At 44.6% G+C, this 11,025-nt stretch overlaps 1 long non-coding RNA gene across 1 annotated transcript; it reads left to right on the forward strand.

The window, feature by feature from the left end:
* Positions 1-1,390: 1,390 nt before the first annotated feature.
* LOC116156855 (uncharacterized) lies at positions 1,391-10,685 on the forward strand. The gene is made up of 3 exons (XR_004140748.2): positions 1,391-1,512; positions 8,423-8,610; positions 10,596-10,685. It is a non-coding gene; the product is annotated as an uncharacterized LOC116156855 (long non-coding RNA).
* Positions 10,686-11,025: the final 340 nt, after the last annotated feature.

Raw genomic sequence — 11,025 nt, forward strand, 5'->3', positions numbered from 1 at the left:
GCAGTACCCAGAAGCTGGTCAGCAGTGGTGAAAGGCAGTTGGTGCTATTTTGCAGACCAGTGAATTTGAGAACATGGACTCCAAAAGCCAGATGGACCTGGGTTTAAAATCCACCTTCAACACTTAACTAGCTGTATGACTTTCAGCAAGATGCTTAACTTCTCTAAGCCTTAGTTTCTTCATCTGTAAAAATGGGAATAATAATAGTACCTACTTCGTGGGCTTGTGATTAAATGTAGTCTATGGAGCAACCTGGCAAAAGATCCAGGTTTTGGCCTGTGAACCTGGGCCTGACTGTGGGATCAGGGCATACAGAGGGCTATTCCTCCCTAGGCCTGAGCAATGGGAGGGCTCTGGCTTTGGTGATAGATTCTGGGGGCAGCTGTTCTGGGAATAGGGCTCTGAGAGGGTTGACAAAGAAAGGGCTATGTTCTGCCCCAGATGTCATGATTAGGGCCCCATGAGAGCAGCTCTAGTGCTTCCAGGCCTTTGGTTTAGAGGGAATTTCCACTCAAGGGCCCAGGTATGGACAGAGAGAACAGAAACAGGACGACTGGCTCATGACTTCCCACCTGCTCCTGAGAGAGGAGAGTATATTTCTGGGGGCTAAGTGGGGGCTGTCTGAAAGAAAGGGTGATCTTGGCTGGGGCACGTTGCCCTGCAAGGTCACTGTGCTTGACTTTGACCCAGGGCACATACTGGGCTCTGAAGAAACTAGCTGGGGGTAGAGAATTAGACTCCATTTCCTGCAGTCCTGCTGGCGTCTGGGCCGTGACCAACGTAGGACTCCCGTCCTCTTGGGTTCAGGACCCTCCGGAACTTTCCCTAGATGTATCCCAGGTGCCCGTCTGCGGTTCCCCTCCTGCTGGGGCAACTGATGCTGAGAGTAGGTGCGCAGGTCGAAACCGGAGAGAACCAGACTATACCATTCACTGGAGAGCGCACGCGTCGGAGAGGCGAGGCGGTGACTCCTCTCCCAACACATCTGCCTTCTGTAATAACAAGGTCAGCAAAGGTGGAGGCAGGGGCTCTGGAGGGCCGAAGAGTCGAACTCTCGGAGACACGCAACTTTGTTAGCTCTGAGCCTAGGCTGACGGCTACCTGAGGAGCACTCAGCCTTTCCCGAAATCCTGACCCTGGTCCCGTCCCCTCCTGCTCCCCTCTCCCTCTACCTCCCCGCCTCCAGTTCCTCGGACCCCTTCCCCTCTTCATCTGCGCTGGACGCCCCACAACTCACATCTCTCAGGCCCCACCCCCTCTCGGACCCGCCCTCCACAGGCTCCCTCCTGCTCCCTCCTGCTCCCTCCTGCTCCCTCCCTCAGAAAGCGGCGCCCGGAACTCCCGCCTTTCTGGCCCCGCCCCTCCCGAGCTCCTTCGGCGTTTACCTCTCACGGAGGCGCCCCCGGAAGCTCCCTCTTTTCTAGCCTTGGCTCTGCCCTGACCCCGCGTGACTCCGTTCCTCTCCTTCGGCCCTTGACGTTTTATAAGGGTGGCCGGAAGACCTCAGAGAAGGTGACTTTAAAAAAGAAATTGTGGTAAAATACACGTAATACAGTATTTATGTTACATTTTTAAGTATACAGAGGTATTAAGTATGTCCATATTGTGCAACCATCACCTTATCCGTCTGTAGAACTCTTCTGCAGCTGAAACTCAGTACCCAATAGATAAACCCCCACTCTCCTGCACCCCACCCCAGCCCCTGGCAACCACTATTCTATTTTCTGTCTCTGTTATGATTTTAACTACTCTAGATACCTCATGAAAGTGAAATTATGCGGTCTGTGTGTGCTTGTGTGTGTGACTGGCGTATTTCATTTAGCATAATGCCTTAAAGTTTCATCCATGTTGTAACATGTCAGAATTTCGAGAAGGTGACTTTTGAGTTAATTCCTGAAGGAAGTGATAGTGCAAGAGGGAAAATTGTAAAGGCCCTGAGGCAGGAATGGGACTGGTGTTGGATCAGAAGGCCAGTGCAGCTGGAAGAAGATAGGGAGAGGGGGAAGTAGCAGCCAGAAGACAAATTTTGTAGCGTGTTAGGACTTTGGCTTTTACACTGAGGATAGGAAGCCATTGGAGGGTTTAAGCTGAGGGGTGATGTGATCAGATTCCACATTTCTACTGAACGTCTGGCTGCTGAGTTGATAACAGGTTGGAGGGGAGCAAGGGCAAAACAGGGAGGCAAATGAAGGGGCTGTTGCTTCTAACATTGTCTGGAGACTTCGGAAGAGTTCTCAGGGGAAGTTGAGACCAGAAGCTTGTGTAGGAATTGACAAGGTAAGGGGCACCTTTATGAATTGGAGGATGGGAGTCAAGTGTTCCAGGCGGAGGACGCTACTTATACAAAGGCCTTGAGGTGAGAGCAAGTATATTTGATTGGCAGTTGTTAGTACAATTGACTCTTGAACAATATGGGTTTAAACTTATATGTAGGTCCATTTTTTCTTCAGTAAATATATACTACATATACAAATAATATTTTCTTCAGGAAACATATACTACAGTATTACACCATCCACAGTGTGTTGAATCCGGGGTTGCAGAACCACAGATATGGAGGGCCTGCTATAAAATTATATGCAGATTTTCCACGGATTTTCCACTACTGATTTTTCTCTCTCCTATATATCTTCACTCTCTCCCTTTTGAGAGAGTTCCTCATGTCTCTCAACTTAAAAAAAGGAAAAAAATAAAAAAACTCCCTCTCCCTCTATCCTGCTTATTTCTACAACTGTTTTTGTATAGTTCAGCCAAACTTCTAAAAGTTAGTTTTAAATTGGATTATAGTTGATTTAAAATATTGTGCTAGTTTCAGGTGTATATCAAAATGGTTCAGTTATACATATATATTTCAGATTACTTTATAGGTTATTATAAGATAGTGAATATGATTATATCCAATATAACCATATTCATATATGGTTCCCTGGTGCTATACAGTAAATCCGTGTTTCTTATTTATGTTATGTATAGCAGTTTGTATTCGTTAATCCCACACTCCTAATTTATCCCTCCCCCTATCCCTTTCCTTTTTGGTAACCGTAAATTTGTTTTCTATGTCTGTGAGTCTGTTTCTATTTTGTATATAGATTCATTTGTATTAATTCTTAGATTCTACATATAAGTGATATATAATATAATATTTGTCTTCCTCTAACTTACTTGACTTAGTGTGATATTTTCTAGGTCCATCCATCTTGCTGCAAATGTCAATATTTCATTCCTTTTTTGCATATCTATATCTGTATCTATATATATACCACATCTTGAACCAGTTGTCTGTTGATGGGCCTTTGGGTTGTTTCCATGTCTTGGCTATTGTAAACAGTGCTGCTATGAACATCTGGGTGCATGTATCTTTTTGAATTAGAGTTTTCATCTGGATAGATGCTTGGATTGCTGCATCATATGGTAGCTCTATTTTTAGTTTTTAAAGGAACCTCCATACTGTTCTCCATAGTGGCTGAACCAATTTACATTCCCACTAACAGTGAAAGAGTGTTCCCTTTTCTCCACACCCTCTCCAGCATTTGTTATTTGTAGACTTTTTGGGAGGCAGGAGGAGGTAATTAGGTATGTATGTATGTATGTATGTATGTATGTATGTATGTATGTATGTATTTACGGAGGTACTGGGGATTGAATGTGAATGCTAAGCACACATTCTTCCACTGAGTTACATTCCCCCCTACTAGACTTTTTGATGATAGCCATTCTGACCTGTGTGAGGCGATACCTCATTATAGTTTTGATTTGCATTTCTCTAATAATCAGCGATGTTGAGCATTTTTTCATGTGTCTATTGTCCATCTGTTGGTCTTCTTTAGAGAAATATCTATTTAGGTCTTCTGCCCATTAAAAATTAGTGTTTAAAGATATATAAATTATGTAAAATTTCAGTGTACATGCTTGCAATAAAAATCCAACCATATGAAAGAACAAAATGAAAAGTAAAATTCTCCTTACCCTGACCATTCTGCAGAAGTAACCACTATGAAGAGTTTCTTGCGTATCCTTTTTAAAGCTTTTTCTATACATTTATACAGACATATATATATCCTTTTTTCTTGAGCATCCAGTCTTAGATATATATCTATTTCAATACATATGAACCTAGCATGTTCTTGTTAATGGATACATAATACCCTGTTGTGTGGACGTGTTATAGCTAATTTAACCAGCCCGCTGTTGGTGAGTATACAAGTTGTATTCCACTTTAGCTATTTATAAAATGTCATAGCACACATCCTTTCTTTGTGCAGACATGAAGTACATTTGTAAGCTAACATCTTAGAAGTATAATTGTTGGCTATGTGTATTTTTAATTTTCATAAATTCTAATTGCCATTCAAAAGAGTTGTACCTAATTACACTGTCACTGGTAACTTGTGATAGTTTAGCCTAATTCATTCAAAGAATTGTCTACACTGGCTTTCTCCACTGCTTCACCTCCTACTTGCAGCACAACTCTAACTTGGTTTCTCTCCATCACTCTTCCTTAAAAGGATCTAAGGTCACTAATGATCTTCACGTCATCCAATGGACATTTTTCAGATCTCATCTCACTGCCCCTCAGAAATGTTGTATACGGTTGACCACTTTCTTCTTTCTGAAGCACTCTTGCCCTGGCTTTCATAACACCATACTTACCTCATCATCCTCTGGCCACATTATCTTTCCTCCGTGCACTTGGAAATGTTGGTATTGCTCCAGGATTCGGTTACCATCTGCATGCACATGACCCTGCATTTGTGTCCCCCTTCCTAACCTTTATTCAACTGCTTATTTGCTATCTTGACATGGATGCCCCACTGGCACCTCAGATTCAACATGCCCAACATTGTCCTCCTTGTGCTCCCGTCTCAGCAGCTGCCCACTGCTCTCCGGTTGTCCTAGCCAGAAACCTGCAACTCATGTTTGAACTTCACTGTCACTCAATTTTCACCTTCAATCACCGTGTCTATCTTCGTAATGTCTTTCAAACCATCACATCTCTTGTCATCCCCCTTCACCAACCAAGTCCAGGTCCTCAGTGTTTGTACCACCTGGACACTGCAGTGACCTTCTAATTGCCTCCCTGGCTTTAGACTTACTAGTCTCCAAAAAGTCTCCACTCTGTAGCGAGAGTTAGCTTTGAAAAATGCAGATCTGATTATATTATAGTCCAACTTAAAGCCCTTCACTAAGTACTGACTGCACTTAGGATAAAGACAAAAAAATCTCCCCTGGCTGATTAGGCCCTGACGACCTGTCCAACTGTTGTCACCACTACCCCACTTCTTCATACTGTAAGTAGTTTTGAATGTTTTATGCTCCTTCACACCCAAGAGTTTTGTCTGCTGCTTCTTCCTGCTTGGAGTACTCCCCTTCCCTCTTGCCTTGACCTGGCAAACACCTTCTCATCAGTAGGTCTCAGCATAAATTGTTTGAGAATGCCTTCCAAGACCCCCAAGACTTATGTGCTGTGCCTAACACAAGGGTTGGCACGTGTGGAGAGCTCAATGAATACTTATTAATGAATCAGTTGAGGCCTCAAGGGCCAGGTGGATGCTTACCATCCTGCAGTTTTTCACACAACCTGAAGGTGTCACCCTTGTCCTCAGTTTAACCAGGCTTTGGCAGGGAAACTAGGAAGACCAGCGAGGTTGATTCCCTGCCTGGCCCATCCATCCAGCAAGCTGGGAAGGGTTATGGGAAGCTTAGCGGCTTCCCCCAGGTTTGACACCTTCTCCATCTGTTCTGGGTCAGCTACCTTGAGAGAGTAACCAACCATCCCAGTTTTCCCAAGACTGGAGTTGTAGTGCTCTCAGGATGTGGAACTTTCAGTTGTAAAACTGGGACAATTCCAGGCAAATCGGAAGGGTTATCACCCAACCATGGGCAGAGGGGTTGAAACACCCACATCTTCACTGGACTAAGGTCTAGACCCGGCGGGAGAGCTAGCTCCAACCTAGTCAGGGCCCTCACAGCAACACCACTGGTGGGCTGACCCTGTAGCCTGGTGGTTCTAAGAATTTAGGGAGAGGAAGTATACATGTTTTAAATGAACATAAGGAAACCAACAGATGTCTGACAATAGCTACCATTTATTGAGTGCCACTGGGCATAACACACTTATACATATCTTTTTTAAAAACTTTTTTATTGAGTTATAGTCATTTTACAATGTTGTGTCAAATTCCAGTGTACAGCACAATTTTTCAGTTATACATGAACATACATATATTCATCATCACATTTTTTTGCTGTGAGCTACCACAAGATCTTGTATATATCTCCCTGGGCTATACAGTATAATCTCATTTATCTATTCTGCATATACCTGTTACATATCTTTTCTAATCCTCACAGAAACCCTGAATACAGAAGATTATTTTTCTTTCAGAGATTAGAAAACTGAGACTCAGAGAGCTCAAGTGACCAGCCCAAGTCACACAGCTGTTAGGTAACATGGTGAAATTCAAATGCATGTCTGTCCAACTACAGAGCTCCTGCTGTTTTCACTGAGTCTATAGCCTTGCCATTTCCTTCCTTCTCTTGTCATCACAGCCCCAGGGATTTGAGTAGGAGACAAGAAGCAGGTATAGGTGGAAAGGGTTGAGGAAAATGGTCTGTGCTCAGGGCCTGGTGGGGAGTGGGGGACCCACATAGCATTGACAGCTTGCCTGTCCACACAAGAGAGGGCTCTGTCATCTTGAACTAGGTGTGGGCATAGTCTGGGGACTTCCAGGGAGGCCCTTTCACAGGCTGTCATCCTGACACTAGGCCATGTATTCACAGAGGAGCCAGGGCTATGTTTCCAAGTCCAGGATAAACCTAGCCAGGTCTTATCTGTTGCAAATGGACATCTGGACATGGGAGAGGCACAGGGGAGGGGTCATCAGGAGCTGGCCATAAACTCAAGAAGCGAGAGGTGGGGATGGGTGGGGGCTGTGACAAGGGTCATGCTAAGCACAGTGCCTTGCCCAAAGATTGGGCTCAGTGAATGGTTGCAATTTATGATACAGCCAACTGCCTCTCTTTTCCAGAGATATTTGTAAGTTTTATTTTTGCCCAGATGGTTGTTTGGGAATTGAGCTGCTTTTGAATATTAAACAAGAGTTGGTTATGTAGAAGTATGAGCAGAAGACTGACTAGTTGTGTAAACGTACAGGCAGAGACCTGACTAGGCTGAGCAGTGGTCAGAGCCCTGATGGCACTTATTGGTCTGGCAGCCAGATGTCTGCTCCACAGGAGGTGTAATAAGCCAGACTCTGGGATTCCTTTAAAAAAACAAAATGTAGACATCCCTTAAGAATTTTAAGTTCTCTGGCAGGGAGGTGCTTTGGGCTGTACAGTTTCACTTTATTTTCTTGGTATGTCCAAAGACTTTTGCGGTGCAAGATCTGTCCTGGACCATCTTGGCCCCAGACTGGGCTAGCCCCTGGCACTGGTGTGACCTGGTGCCCTGTGGCCAGGTTCTGCCCTGTGGCTCCACTCTGCGAGCTAAGCCATCAGACATGTGTTGCTGGAGCAAGTCTTCCCGAGAGCTGGGTCACGTCTTGCTCTTCCCTAGCTGGCCTTCCTGCTTCCGCCAGAGAACTGAGCCTTGTACATTCCATGGAAGGCTGGGGGTCTGAGCATAAAGCAGGGCCAGAAAGGAGAGAAACCACTAATTAAGCTTTCTCGTCCATGGGACTCCTCTGCCCTTCATTCTGAAAGTACATAGTATGTTCCAACTGTGACGAGAGGGAGGAGGAATTTGTGAATGGCACAAACACTGTACCATCACATTTATATGTGACTTCTTGTCAGGAGCTCATGGAAGACGGTGACTTGGTGCAGTGGAAAGCATGTGACTTTAGGGTCAGTCAGCATTGGATTCTGCTGCTTTCTTGCTGAATAACCTTGGGAAAGTTACTCAACCTCTCTGAGTCTTGATTTCCTCAATTGATAAATAGGGATAATAATAATAATGTCTATGTAATAAGTTTGTTTTGAGGTCTAAATTTGCTGACCAATGTATATAAAGCCCTAAATCTGGTGTATAAAAATATGATATTTATTGAGTGCTTGTTTTGTGGCAGTTCATGTTTAAGTGCTTTATAAGCATAGTACGAACTCATACCTCTGTGAGTTGTGTACTTTCATTGTCTGTGCTTTATAGGTGCAAAACTGAGACTCAAGAAGCTTGAGTAACTTGCCCAAAGTTACAAAGCTGGTAGACAGCAGAGCCAGCATTTGGACCTAGGCAGTCAGGCTCCAGTTCACAGATACTTAACTACCAAGCCATGATGCCATATGGAGTAGGGCTGAATACAGAGTAGCTATTATGATCATAGTAATTTAGTATTAAGTGCTTTTTATATCCATGATGCTAAGTGTTAATTATTAGCGTATTTGGATGCAACATTTATCCTTTTTGTTCCTGTTTCTTCCACAGCCATGGCAACAAAGGGCCTTGTGCTCAGTATAGCAGAGCATCCTGCTTTTGTCCGATCCAGCCCAATGCGTCAGTCTCTGCAAACAACAAAAGATGTGGCACCCAGCTGCCTGTCCCTGCCCCCACCAGAGCATCAAGAAAGGGTGAGGACTCTCTGACTGGAACCAAGCTAGGAGAGCAGCAGACAGGTACAGATGAGCAGACCCGGAGCATGGCTCATAAAAGAGAGGTCATGCTGAATAAACCTGATTAATTTCTTTGAGTGGCAACAGTGCAAGCAGACAGGGGTGAAAGGAGGGACAGTAATTCATCCTGATTCCAAGGCACAGGAGCTCAGCTAAAACCGACACAGAGATCTTGTGGACATGCTGCTGGGGTTCTGCAGGAGTCTGGTGGGGCTCAGCTCCTGGGGGCAGCCAGAAGGAAACTCAGTAAGTTACTCATAGTGACCTAGTGAAGAGGACACCCAGAGCAGGGACAGAGCACATCCTGTCCAAGCCATGTTAGCAAGACACAAATCTGACCAGGACACTTGCCTATTAATTCCCTTCCAATGGCTTCCCACCACCTAAAGATGATAATGATGTGGATAATAAAAAAACAATTATAGCTGCATTTATTCAGTATTTACTGTGTATTGGGTACTATATACAGGGAGGAAGCTGAGGCAAGAAAGTTTAAGAAACCTACCCAGTCACCCAGGTATTAACACACAGCTGGGACTTCAACCCAGCTCGCTCGCACATTCTAGTTCATTTGCAGCTGTGTTTAATGGTGCATCTCTTCCATCAGACAGGAAGCCTCTCTGTAGCAGGAACCATAACTGATACAACTTTTGCTCTTTTAGTCCTCAGTAGATAGGGATGTTGAAGCTCCTGTGTCTGTTGTGCTTCTCTTTCTGAACATTCTTCCCTGGGTGAGCTCATCCATGCTTTTGGCTTCAAGTCCCACGTCCTACAGAAGACTTCTAGAGAAGGCGTTATGATTGACTCCCTAACCTCCATTCCACCCCAGATGACTAGTCTGAGCTGATTATAAATTCCATCCTTCTTGCCAGTAACTGGTTTAGGAATGGGGATATCCCCAATGAGACTAAGAGGACATTTGCTGAGGGGTGTCTGGGAAAGGTTTTCTCACTCCTAGGAGAGAACCACTGGAGGTGACAGTGGCTCTTCTTCCTGGAAACGTTGTCTGGATGTGTCCTGGAATTACTGCAGCTGTTGTGCTAACAGCTGGGGATGGAGCCAACAGCAAGGTTGGCAGAGTGGAGAGCTGGAAGGAGTCTTTGTCCTTGAGGGCACTCAGTCTGCCATCCCTGGAGGCCACCCTAATGCTGAACAAGGGAAATTAAATAGTGTTGCTGCTGAAGCCATTGAGAGTGGGCTTTCTGATGTTTCTGGTAGAAAGCAACCTTACTGATATAACTGGGGCAGCATTATGACTATTGTGGGCCCCTTCCTACAGAACAATTTTTTAAAATTATATTTTACGACTACACCAGTATAAAGAGGAATATATTAAAACATCTTTAACTTAAAAGGTGTTTTTCTTCTGACTTAAAGGAGATTAAAGCATTTTTTGTGGAACTCTAATGCACCTCCCCGTGCCTAGTAGATAGACTGGCCCTGGATACAGCTTCCAAATATCTATCTCCAGGCCATATCTCCCTTTGCCTTCAAACCCACGTACCCCACTGCTTATTGGCTAGTTCCACTTGAGTGTCTTACCTGAAATTCAGCATACCCAGGGCTGAGCACAGTTTCTCCCACACCTTTTCTTTGTCCAGTATCTCCTGTGTGAATGAACTACATATTGCCCAGCTAGTTGTATCAGCCAGAAACCTGGGACCTCAGCCTCTCCCTCACCATGTGCCCAATCCACCACCAAATGCCATCATTTTCCCTCTTAAACGGCTTTTTTTCCCCTCTGACTTGACAGATCCTGCCTCACATATAGCACAGGAGGACAGGAACCCCGGACCGACAGCAGCCCAGGGGTCACACCAGCCCTTCTGTCCTCACATTGACAGATGAGGGCCACTACTCTGGAGCCTTTGTGGGGGTTTGGGCACCTAACCCCCTTGAATATGGGGTGGCCAATGAGATATAAGCATACGGCTTCCAAGAAAGCCCTTTAACTTCAGTTCCCTTACTTTCCTCTTCTCCCTGAACAGAGCTCTGACATGGAGTGCCAGCAGTGATCTTTTATCTTTGAAGATAGTAGCTGCATAAAGAATGATGAAGCAGAAAAATATTAGAAGCCTAGTTCAAGATGACTTTCTGTAGCATACCAGTCTTGGACTGCCTGTCTGTGGAATTATCTTATGTGAAAGAATAAATTTGTGCCAGCCACCTTAGTTAGATCTCTGTTACTAGTTGTCAGCCATAATTTCTAATAAATAAGACATGCTTCCACCCTTCTGCTGACTCAGCCTAGAAGACCAGGAATTTAGTGGGCATTCTCATGAGCATCCAATCATTCCTGAAGAAACAAGCTACTTGTTCAGCCATATGCTGTAAGAGTAGGGACCAATTTTTATTCCATTTTATATCCTCAGTCCCTAGCATAGTTCTTGACTCATTATTCAATAAGTATTGGATGAA

The sequence above is a fragment of the Camelus dromedarius genome, chromosome 14 (assembly GCF_036321535.1).
Source record: "Camelus dromedarius isolate mCamDro1 chromosome 14, mCamDro1.pat, whole genome shotgun sequence".
In the NCBI taxonomy this organism is placed as follows: domain Eukaryota; kingdom Metazoa; phylum Chordata; class Mammalia; order Artiodactyla; family Camelidae; genus Camelus; species Camelus dromedarius.